The 12,592-nt window shown below is 32.3% G+C and overlaps 1 protein-coding gene and 1 long non-coding RNA gene across 3 annotated transcripts in view; both read left to right on the top strand.

Moving 5' to 3' along the window:
• LOC127732737 (uncharacterized) overlaps nt 1–12,592 on the top strand; it is a 238,745-nt gene that overhangs the window by 54,523 nt on the left and 171,630 nt on the right. The gene's annotated exons all lie outside the window — the stretch shown is intronic.
• LOC127732726 (arginase-1-like) overlaps nt 4,852–12,592 on the top strand; it is a 35,376-nt gene continuing 27,635 nt past the window's right edge. For both annotated transcript variants that reach the window (XM_052241919.1, XM_052241918.1), the window contains exon 1: nt 4,852–5,109. The gene's annotated coding sequence lies outside the window, so the exon portion shown is untranslated. The remainder of the gene's footprint in view (nt 5,110–12,592) is intronic.

Raw genomic sequence — 12,592 nt, 5'->3', positions numbered from 1 at the left:
CATGATTTGTTGCACATTGGGTGTGCATCTTTATCTCTTTGTTAGTCCAATCCCAGCCTGGTAGGTTGAAATCACCAGCTGATATAATGAATGCATTTCGTATTTTACTGGCTCTTTCAATGCTTATTCCATATTCATTATATCCCTTTTCGTTTGATGTTTTGGGGTTGTAGTAACTAGATAGATAGACAGTTTTATGCCCGACAATTTCCATCTTGCACCAAACAATTTCACAATCAGTTTGAAGTTCTGCGACACTTTTCACAAAAAATCTTACGATTAAAATTGATCGTAAGTTATACTGAAATGTGTATGACTTATGAGTATTTTTACTCTTAAGATTTTTTTGAAAAGGACCGCTGGTACTGATGAAGTGATGTATGTGTCTTTGACGGCAATGAGTACTCCCCCTCCACTTAAGTTTCTGTCATTTCTGTAAATATTGTACCCATCTGGAAAATATTGCGAGTCTTTTATTGATGAATCAAGCCAGGTTTCAGTTCCAAAAATTATATCTGGCTTTGTGCTTTCAATAAGATATATAATATAGGACAATGCTGTTGATTACAAATTACACCACTTCAGGCCCTTTTGTTTTCCAAATAATTAATATTACAAATAATTGATAAGTTCCAGGTCAACGGGTTCAAACAGAAAGATTTTGAAAGTAGAGAAAACCGTGCCTCTTATAATCAACATGACCTTATCATATGACAATATCAATACTAAAAATCCAAATTAAAAATAAGGCTTATAAATTCAAATTCAAATTCTTTATTTCCTAATCACAGCTAGGGCCCTTTCAGGCATTACAAAATTTAACACGATCATTCACACTTTCATACCAATCTTTCTCACTCCGCTCGCTCTGATTATATTAATTAGATATAATCTATGTACATTAGAACATACACAAAAGTCATTAATCATATGAGTCATGATAAATCATACAAGTTCAGAAAGTGAATAAAGAGAGATAACTCTGATTGTTGAAATTTCTTTTTGCCAGGTAGAGGTTATAATTTATGATTGAGCACAATTATGCTGTTTTCTTTCTGCAAAGTTAAGCTTTAAAAATTCACATAATAAAGATAAAAATGTGTTGTCTTCGTTTATCATTATCCATAAAAACAGGTGATTTTTATTTAGATATTTTACATTGGGGAATTTGTTATCAATCTGAGATAGTAAAGTTACTCTCCTATGGTTACAATTTAGAACATTGAAGTAAAAAAAATGTGCTTCGTCCTCTTCTTGGTTTAAATTACAGAACTGACAAAGCCGTTCACATCTGGGTAACAGTTGTAGTTTTCAAGAGAGTTGTATCTTCTCTCATGCCTTCCAGTTTCTACTCGTAAAGAGTGATTACTTATTCTAAATTTAGATAGCATTGACCAATTATCTTTATTTCTTATTTCTAAATATTTTTCAAACTGGAATGTAGACTTAAATTTAAAGAAAGTGTCTAATCTTCCTTGTTTATCAGGTGTAGAATCATTTATACTTTTCCAGAATTTAAGGAAATCATCTTTTAGTCGTTTTTTTATTAGTACTTTGAATTTGGTTTTACTAAGATTTTTGCAAATTGAAAGGTTAATGTTTAACTTTTTGCTGAATAATTGAACATTAGGGTACCAGGAGTTGTCTTTATGATCCCCATTTTTATATTCATGATACGCATTTTTTAATAAGTCACTCGGTGAGTGTTCTAGTCTAAACCAGTACATAAACATATGTGTTATAACATCAACATATAGGGGGAACCTTCCAAGCTCTGATATAACTGACATATTTGAGCTCTGCTTTGAAACACCTAATATGTATTTACAAAATTTAACATTTAACTTTTCATGTTCCCAGTCTTTGAAAATTTCATACAGTGAAAGGTTTTCCCTTTTTTTAGTTATATTTATTAAACCCCAATTTTCACAGACATATAGGATTATGGGTTTTATAGTATGGTCAAATATATGAAGAAGACTACTAACTGATGGTGTTGATGATTTTCACATTTATCTGTAGGCACCATTTTTCACAATATTTATAAAGAATGTTTAGTTTGTTTTGGAGACCCTCTTTTGTATCTGAGATTAAAACCAAGTCATCAGCATATAACAGACAAGGAATTTTTTTGTTATTCAGTTTAAGATATTCAGTATTTTCTTCTAATAAAGAGGATATTTCGATTATAAACACATTAAATAGGTTGGGACTGAGTACATGCCCTTGTCTTACACCGACTCCAGATGTGAACAGCCTGGTCATTTTCTGATCTTTCTTGATACATAATTTATCAGATTTATACATAGAATTCAATATATTGTAATAATAGCCATTCACATTATATTCCAATAACTTAAACATAATACCAGCATGTATAACAGTGTCAAATGCCTTACGAAAATCTATGAAGCAGGCTTTATGCCGAATGACTAAAGTTTATATTTTTCTGTATATGTAAAAAAAAACTTTTTTGTTCTGTTCCTATTTCGTTTATTCTTTTTGTTGTGTGATATTTAGTTAATTTTGTGTATTCATTATATCTCAATTATGAGGAAATAAAGACATGAATGAATGAATGAATGAATGAATGAAGGTATTTATTGATTATACATTTAAGAACACAAATGTGATCCGATGTTCGCTGTCCCCTCCTAAGACCTATATGGGTTTCATGGATTATACCATTGTCAGAAAGCAATTTTTCAAATCTAATATTAAGAATAATGTTAAATAGTTTGCCAATACTACTATTAATGGCTATACCTCTATAATTTTCAGGTTGCTTTGGGTCCCCTGATTTAAAAATTGGGCAAAGGTAACTTTCTGACCATTTGTCCGGATAATGACCGGGATACATAATTAGATACTTTAATTCAGTCACGGACCCGCGGTCTAGTTTATATATAATGTAACTGAGATAAACCCCATGCTTATTCAACAACATGTCGAATCATTTTTCATATACACTCATTTAATAAAAAAGAAATTACATTAAAAAGATCACTTTATGAGGATCTGGATGGGGTTTACAGATTAGAGAACAATGGGCAAAAAGTGCAGAATGAAGGGCTAAAACCTAAAGGATAGACAAAAATGGATCCCCAAAAAATTAATAATAGAGAATATCGGGGTGCTGAAATATAAAGAATAGAGAATAATGGTCAAAATATATGAATAAAAAGAGAAAATTATCTGAAATGTTTTAAAAGAATACAGAAATGAAGGACACCCTTCCAGAATCTCCTTTATGTTCTGCTTAAAACTGAAATGTAGTTAACGCAAGTAGATAGACACTAACATATCTGATAGATATTGTATTGTATAAATATATGTCGCTTTACTTTTCTTTTGTGAAATTCCAGTATTTGTGTTCTAAGTGTCACTATTTCATTTGAGTGTGATTATAAATATCGCTGCCAATTTCTCTCTCTCTCTCTCTCTCTCTCTCTCTCTCTCTCTCTCTCTCTCTCTCTCTCTCTCGATCGATCGAACCCCTGCTTCTGTGCGACATCGTGTCAACACCTCCTGCACTGTATCCAGTGTCCTAGACCATTCGGCCAATTAGGCTTTTTCGAACCCCTGCTTCTGTGTGACATCGTGTCAACACCTTCTGCACTGTCTCCAGTGTCCTAGACCATTCGGCCAATTTAAAAATATTGTAACGTCTTTTCTCGTCCGTAATTATATGTCTAGATTCAATATATAATCTTAGATATATGCTATCCCAAAAACAAACACAACATGTGTAACTAGAGGCTCTAAGAGTCTGTGTCGCTCACCTTGGTCTATGTGCATATTCAACAAAGGACACTCTCCAACATTGTAGACGAGAATAGAATTCATGACAAAAATCTCTGTTTTGTTGGTCTTACTTAACTGATCATTTAGTCTATTTAGTTTCTCTCTATCTTCTTTAGTTTTTGCTCAAAACACAAAAGAGGGTAAAAAAAAATCCTCATTTAAGGGCAATCACTCCTATAAAAAGTGACAGTCTACTAACTATATCGGCAAAATTTGACTTGTTAGCAGGTCTTGTCTTGCTGATCATTTTTGTGATTTAAAGTGTCTATTTATCTATTCTTATTTTTATCATGTAAGGCAAAACGGAAAAAAAAGAGGTAAAAATCGTCATTGAAGGGCAACAACTCCAATAAGGAGTCGTCGGACGATTTCCTCGATATTGTTTTAATTTTATATCTTGTCTTGCTGATAATTTTTGCTTATTTAAGTTTCTATCTATCTATTATAATTTTTAAGATATAAGGCAAAAACGCAAAAAATTGATAAAAATGGTCATTAAAGGGCAATAACTCTAATAAGGAGTCGACTGACGATTTCGACCATGCAGATTTATTTGTAGAACTTGTCTTGCTGAACGACGGACGACGACGACGACGGACGCCAAGTGATAAGAAAAACAATTAACTTCAAATTTCAACATCAATTTAAATATATAGAAATAAGCGTCATGGTATACACCTACATAAAATTTATTTATATCTTGTACCAGATAAATTACACATGAAAATAACAAAAAAATTTTGAAAGAGCCTCGAAAGAGCAGCAATCTCGCTGTACTATCTGAATTGAGTAGATTTCCTATTTATGTAAGTCTTGTGAAAAACTTAGTGAATTATTATTTTATTCTATTCTATTCTATTCTATTCTATTCTATTCTATTCTATTCTATTCTATTCTATTCTATTCTATTCTATTCGTTTCTATTCTATTCTATACTTAATTATTTTTGTATATACGTAAATCGAATTATGTAAATACGTAAATAAGTAATTTTGACCTTGATTCAGCGCCATAGAAGTCTTTATCATCAGCAATAAAGCTGATATATTATATAAGGTGGTTATAATTTCATTTCATCTGGGATATTCGAATAATAGGACAAATGAAACAAAAGCTGTGTGACGTAGTGGATACAAGTTATATTTATAGATTATGCACTTATGTATAAAAATAGCTGAAAACGTTTGTTGTTATTATGTACGATACTGATACAAAGATAACGTACCAAACATTATACATATTATCCGTCAGAATACAAGACATATGATCTGACTAGAGGATTGAATAGTTCCTCTTAATTTTCAGGTATGTAATTGCTCTAAGTTGGTTTATAGGTGAATGAAGTCAATAACCTTTCAAAAGTATTCGAGCGAAAATAGGTTTTTTGAAATAGTTGAACTATTCAAGACCTCCCCCTTTTTTGTCTTTTAGAGATCTGTAGACGTCGTTAAATTCCAGATAATAAAGTTGTACTTTCCAGGTGATTATTAAGATCAGATGATGTAGAATTTCGTATCACTACAGAAACTACATTCACCAGCGAAATAAGTAACTGAATATTGATTTTCACTGGCCTCTTTTCTGTTTACATTTGTATTTAAAAGACTTCCTTAATTTTGTTCCATGTCCAGTTACTAGTATATATTATACATAATTCATATAATACACGTTTGCAAATCTTCCCAGTCTCAAACCAAATGCTCAACATAAGACAAACCTGCGATATAGTACCAGGTTGCAAATGCCAATCATCGAGAGGTGTCGAAGCGGAGAATTGTCAAAAATTCTATTCCACAGGCTTTTAAAACCCTTTATTAGCTCACCTATTCCAAACGGACAGCGTGACGTCGTCCGTTCGTTCACTTTTATAAAAAAAATCATCTCCTCTGAAACATCTAGGCCAATTGCAACAAAACTTGGTTACAATCATACTTTAAAAATCTAGTTTAAAAACGTATTCGATGAACCCGACGACCAACACACATCGCCGCCATGGCTAGAAATAAAACATAGGGGTACAATGCAAGTATTGTGTATTATCTTAAAACTCTTTAGATGGAGACCGGCATCTGTCAAGGCAACAATGACTAGAATGTCAAGATCTACATACTGTCCATTTTGAACAGAGCTGCCGTAAAGACTCCTTTTATGAGTTATCGCCCTTAAATGACGATGTTTACCGTTTTTGAGTTTTTAGCTATTGTATTATCTTGAAAACTATAATAGATAGAGAGAAACTTTATATTTCATAATTGGTCAACAAGAAAGATCTACAAATAAGTCAAACACGGCTGAAATCGTCCGTTGACTCCTTATAGGCGTTATTGTCCATAATTCGCGTTTTTTGTAAAACCATGTAGTAGATAAAGAGAAACTGTAAACAGTACAAATGCTCAGCAAAATAGGATATGGTTATAAGTCAACACGAGGGAAATCGTCGGTCGACTTCTATGAGAGTTAATGCACTTGAATGGCGATTTTTACCAATATTTTTTTTGCGTTTTTGTCTATTATCTTGAAACCATTTTTAGATAGAGAGACACTATACATTGAAAAAAAGATCAACAAGAGGAGATTTATAAATAAGTCAGATGGCCGGAATGGTCAGTCGACTACTTATAATAATTATGCTTTATCCGACGATTTTAAACCATTTTTCGTTTTGGGCTATAATCTCGAAATTTATAAAAGAAAGAGAAAAATTTTAAACTCTACAAGTCATCATGGCAAGATATACAAGTAAGTCAACTTGGTCGAAATCATTAGTTAACACCTTACAGCAGTTTTTGCGCTTAACGATTTTTTTTTACATTTTTGCGCTTTTGGCAGAAACTGATAAATTAATGTTTTTGAATGAACATTTAGCTGTACATATTTAGAAATTTTATGGCGCTAATAATTGTGGAGACAAACAGTTTCTCTTTAAAATTGATTTCCCAAAAGTTTTGACAAAATAATGTTCTGGTCATATTAATGTGATTTATTATAAGATAATTATAGATTTAAGTTCTTTTCCCGTATTGGTTTTTATTGGATATTAGAAAAAGGAGATGTGGTATGCTTGCCATTTAGACATCAAACCACGAGACACCAAGGATACAAACAACTGTACCGGGTCTTCAACAACGTTAAAAACTAAAAGGACCGGCATGACTTAATGTGAAAAAATTCAAAAAAGAAAACCGACGGCCATGTTTATAATAAGTATGGCAGACAGAAACCAACGACACCCACTTAATTACAGGCTATAGGGATATTCACATACAGAATGTGGTGGAAGTAAACATGTGTGTGATCGATCAACTCACCTCTAATCTGGGGCAGTAGTGTAGCACAAACTATTAAAATCGACTGAAAACGTCAGTACTTGCAGTAACTTGATGTTTTAAAAAGTCATGTGCACATAGATATCCTTCGTGAAAAAGATATAGTATTTTAAACAGTTAGAAATGTTAAGCTTTTCCGATAATTACGAAATTTTATTTTGTATTGACTCCAAACCATTTTCCTAAATTGCGAAAAGAACAGTCTAAATAATTCTGAAGTTATCCGATGGTTGAGAATAACATTAACGGTATCAATTTTTCTGCACCAAATGCGCATTTCGACAATAGATGTCTCTTCAGTGATGCTCGAGGCCAAACTATATGAAAATCCAAAGCTTATTAAAAAGATGACGCTGAGTTGAGAAATGCTAAATCATTGATTAAATTCCGAACCTTTGGAAACATAACCCCGCTAAACTGACGAAGAATGGCAAGGGTCAGATAACTTGTACGATGTACTCTTCTCTTATAACACACTTTTGTTATCCCCCCGAAAAAATAAAGAATATAATAAATACATAAGATTGAATAATAATAATAATAAAAAAATGACAATGAATGGAGTGCCTTTTAGATTACTATATGACGTTGAATGCTGTAACGTAGTTTATGGGCTTTCCTTTACTTTTCATTTCTTTCCGTGTTATATTCATTTCAATGAAGTAAACATCTACTGTTTCCATAGGACTGACCTTATATCATCATTTCTTCGAATAAAGCTGAAAGATAATAATTCGAGCTAAAATAGATTGTAGCTAAATAGATAATCTTTGTCGCGGATTTTTGGTTGTTTTTCAATGATTTACGATATTTACGATATACAAGTTTTAACACACAGATAACGAAGAATTCAAAAGAACAATACATGGTTAAATACTGAAGGCGAACGCCTGATTTCGATGTGGATAGTGATAGCATTGTATGCAGTTGTTATTGTTGAACTTTTTTGAAACTTGAATCGGTTTCATATTGTGACGGTGCGTTCATTACAGTAAACAACATTCGTGACAATTTTTTTTATAGATTATTGGTAAAAATTTAAACATGTCCACTTTTGGATACCCTGGATTAACACCTTCGTTTTCAAACAGTTAACCCTCAATGTATGTCCTTTCGTCATTCCATCATCAGCACATGGCATAATCTCCCACAGGTCAAGTGAGCTTTTCACCACTTCTCGTCTGTCGTCGTCTGTTAACTTTTGTAAAAATATTTTCCTCTGTAATTACTGTGCCAATTGGAATAAAAATTTATCTTCTTAGAGTAACTATTTGAAATATGGTTCTATAATCCCTAAAAAAACAGTGAAACTCAAGTTTTGTCTTTTACCTTTTACCTAGTATACCTATATAGATAGAGAACATCTGAAGGAACATAAATGTTTACAATGTTATGATTTACCTACTGTTTATTTTGATCAAAACTGTCAGACGACTCCTTATAGGAAATGTTGCCTTTAAATGACATTTTTTTACCAATTTTTGCGATGACTATTGTCTTGAAATTTATAATAGATAACGAGAAAGTGTGCGGCAAAAATTATCCGCAGGACGAGCTTCAAAATAGCCGAAATCGTCAGTCGACTCCTTATAGGAGGTATTGCCCTTAAATGACCTTTTCTCGGTTTTTGCAATTGTTTGTTCGTCATCTTTCTCAAAAAGTTCATCGGAAGGTACCAAGACCTAATAGATATATATTCAGTGCCAACTTCACAAATAATACAGGTTTGTCCTGAGTAATAGATTCTAGGTGCTGACGTTGTGTATCATTTATTTTCTTTGCAGTTCTCGCTTTATTTGTCTTTATACTATTATGTTCCGTTTGGTCGTATGACTCTCTGCGTGGCTCGGTATTTGTGCATCCAACTTTCGGGCTTTGGGTTTTCCTGTTGCGGGTGGTTCAAGATGTGCGATTCGGACGCGTAAAAATGTTTATAGCGTTATTTTCATTTTTTTACCTTTGTATTTATATTTTACTTAATTTGTGCTTTATCTAGAAAGTATGCATATGTCATATGTTTGACTATACTGTACAATCAACTACTAATTTTTTTTTTGCTAGCGGTCATTTTTAGATTTAATTGTAGGATTATTTTGGATTTTTATGCACCAGCCGTCTTTCCGTCCGTCCCATTTTCGTTTCCGACTCCAACTTAAGTTTGCCTCATGCAAGTTTAATTAAACTCATACACAATGCTAAGAACCAAAGCTAGCAGACAGAGTTCGAATTTGGGCAGTGAGTCATTTACCGTTCTAGAGTAATGCCCCTTTATAACTTTGAAAATTGCTTTTTTTTGTTTCCGCACTCTAACTTAAGTTTGTCTCATCCAAATGTTATGAAACTCCTACACAATGCTAAGAACTACAACATGCAGACAGAGTTTGAATTTGGGTTGTGAGTCATTTACCGTTCTAGAGTTATTTCCCTTTTTAACTTGGAAAATTGCAAATCTTGAGCGGGGGCATTCGTATCCTCAGACACATTCTTCTTTTATTTTTTCATTCAGTTTTGTTGTACATCTATGATGTATTTTTACACAATTTTGGATGCTTGATCCCAATTATTGTCACAATAACCAATTATGTCTCCTTGTGTTGCTCACACTATTTTGTAAATATAACGGATTTATAAACTGTTACGCAAGTGGGAGGTCAAGATAAGTACATAAAGATAAATTGATGACTCATTTCATTATCCCACTTAGCATGCGAAGCGTAACAGTCTTAGAAGTAGTTTACAGAAATGACAACTCATATATTATGCATTTATGCATTTTATATGTGTGCATTTATGCTAATGATGCTATTTTTTAATAATGAATCTTACTGTGAACACTCCATAGAGCAGAACATTTTGAATTTTACACATTGAAAACTTGTTTTTTTCCACTTGAAACAAAAAACGCAAAACTTCTTCAGTACTATGTACTTGCCAGCAAAATATGAAGCCGAAGTAAAGTGCAATACATTCTTCCCAAAATTAAATACTTCGAAACAACAATTAAACATAATTGCACTAGATATAGAGGAAATCGAACAAAATATCTGAAAACATTTCTAAATTAAACTTTACATTAAATTTTTATATTGCTTTTACCAGACTTCAATTTATAAAAAAATCGTATTTGATAAATCTACATGCATACACATTTTACGACTCCTTGTTGACCTTTAATATAAACGAAACAGAATGGTCCAACTAAAAACTTGCATTCTTATGGAAACTAAACTAGTTTACATATTAATGTAGTCAATATAGCTTTGAAAAGCATATATAGTGGGAGACAGTCTAATGTTGAGCTGTTAAAACTCCGTAAATTTTGCAAGAATGATAACTGTTAAAATCTAACTGAATGCGGTTCTATTTTATAATTTTACAATAGAAAAAAATCTTTAGTATGTTCTTCAAGAACATTTGAAGAGTTGCAAAGACCCGCTTATACTGTAAATAAGTAACGATTTGTCCTTTTCTCATAAACATTTAATTAATTAATGTCATATTTCCTAGTTTAATTAGTTTACGGCTCAAGGCAAGTTTTTGGTAGACTTGTATTTCTTCCGTTTAAGGGTGCGTTCCTACATCGGTAGTATATGATAAAAAGATTAATACTTGTCCTTTATCATATCGGCCCGGGTATCATCCCTCGACTCATATCAGCCTTCGACTTACTTCTCGGACTGATATGGGGGTCTCGGGATGATAGCCTATCCGATATGGAAAAGGCCATGTATTATCTGTATGTAAATGCAATAACTGTTAAAACCTTGACTATATAGATCTACATGGAATGTGTGTAACTGTATTCTTACTATTGGCTGTTCCTATGTCACACGAACATTGTATGTTAAATACATTGAGAGTAAAACGTCTCATTGGTGAGGTTAAATTTATTGACCAAAAGAATGTTTACATGTTAGTGATAACTTCAAATTTATCTGCTTAAATCAGATATTTTGAAAAAGGGGATGTGGATGAAATGTTCCGTATATCACATGTATTTTCCATGTTACACCAAAAGAACGTATTTCTTCTGCATTTTATGGTTACTTAATTGACTCTTAATTAAATGCAGAGGCCGCAGTTACTTATTGTAATACAAATTGCAATAATTTCGTTTATTACCATCTACATTTTCACAATAACGCAATCATAACATAAAAAGGTACTCAACTAGAAAAACTGGTTAAAACAGTAATCGAATTGGACCTTTTTTTACTGAAAAATGTTTAAAGCCTAAATATACCACATTTACTGTTTTTACAGTTAAACAGATGCTTCATTAGAAAAAAATATTTAAGAAAGTTAGAAAATAATTGTATATCTAAATTCACTAGATTTGTACCATTGCATAGAACATAACTGTTACAGTTTTTCACGAAGATACATGTAACACAGTTGTCTCAAGTAATCTAAAATTTTATATTTCGTTAGTACTTATGTAAAGCAATTCTCTCATTGAATTTTAACCAATTCTGTCGTTTAATGTTTCTCAATAAGGAAAAAATTAAGTTTCCCGTAAATATAACCCATATAAAATAACTGTGATTTCGTTAATATCAATGTAATTTAACGGTGAAAAAAACAAAGTCCGTGACCCCCAGATTTTATATTGAAATTTGAAAGTACATTGACCCAGAAGTCTTTTAAAGAAGTTAAAACAAATCTATAGTCGAACATTTAGACACCCCAGCTACCTTAAAAGTATGAATGTTACGTCAAATCTGGTGGACATACAAGTTTATTTTGAATTGAACAGCCTATTTGAATACATTTTAATGATTCTATCTATGCAAACACATTAGAGCAGAGAATTTTTAATTTTAAGTTTTATTTAGATTCACGATGCATGTCTCCTCCACACAAAGCGCGTGATGAGTAATGTTCAGTTAAGAAGTTATAAAAAGTCATTTACAATGTAAATTAGATCTCATATAAAAGTCATTAGTTTTTATTGTCCTGAAATGATGATTTCCTCCCTGTGTTTGGCTTTTTTCATAAACATTATGATAGACAGAGATAAACTTTCTGAAAAACAGCAGATCAACCAGATAATAGTTATGAATTTTAGTCATTTCGTACCCTAACCATTTCGTACCCCCCATTTCGTACCCTGGCAAAAACCATTTCGTACCCTGACCATATCGTACCTTGACCATTTCGTACCTCTTGGAATATCTACATGTATACCATTTCGTACCTCATGGAACATTTACATGTATACCATTTCGTACCTCATGGAAGTTTATATGTATGCCATTTCGTACCTCATGTAAGATTTATATGTATGCCATTTCGTATCTCATGGAAGATTTAAATGTTTTTTGATTTCTTGGTAAAAACTGTCTCATATTGTTGTTTGCCATTTCGTACCTAATGGAAGATTTATATGTAAACCATTTCGTACCTCATGGAAGATTGGTATGTATGCCATTTCGTACCTCATGGAAGATTTGTATGTATGT

This window comes from Mytilus californianus, unplaced genomic scaffold (genome assembly GCF_021869535.1).
Source record: "Mytilus californianus isolate M0D057914Y unplaced genomic scaffold, xbMytCali1.0.p SCAF_26, whole genome shotgun sequence".
NCBI classification, from domain to species: Eukaryota; Metazoa; Mollusca; class Bivalvia; order Mytilida; family Mytilidae; genus Mytilus; species Mytilus californianus.
The sequence above is the reverse complement of the archived record's forward strand: the minus strand, read 5'-3'. Positions and strand labels throughout refer to the sequence as shown.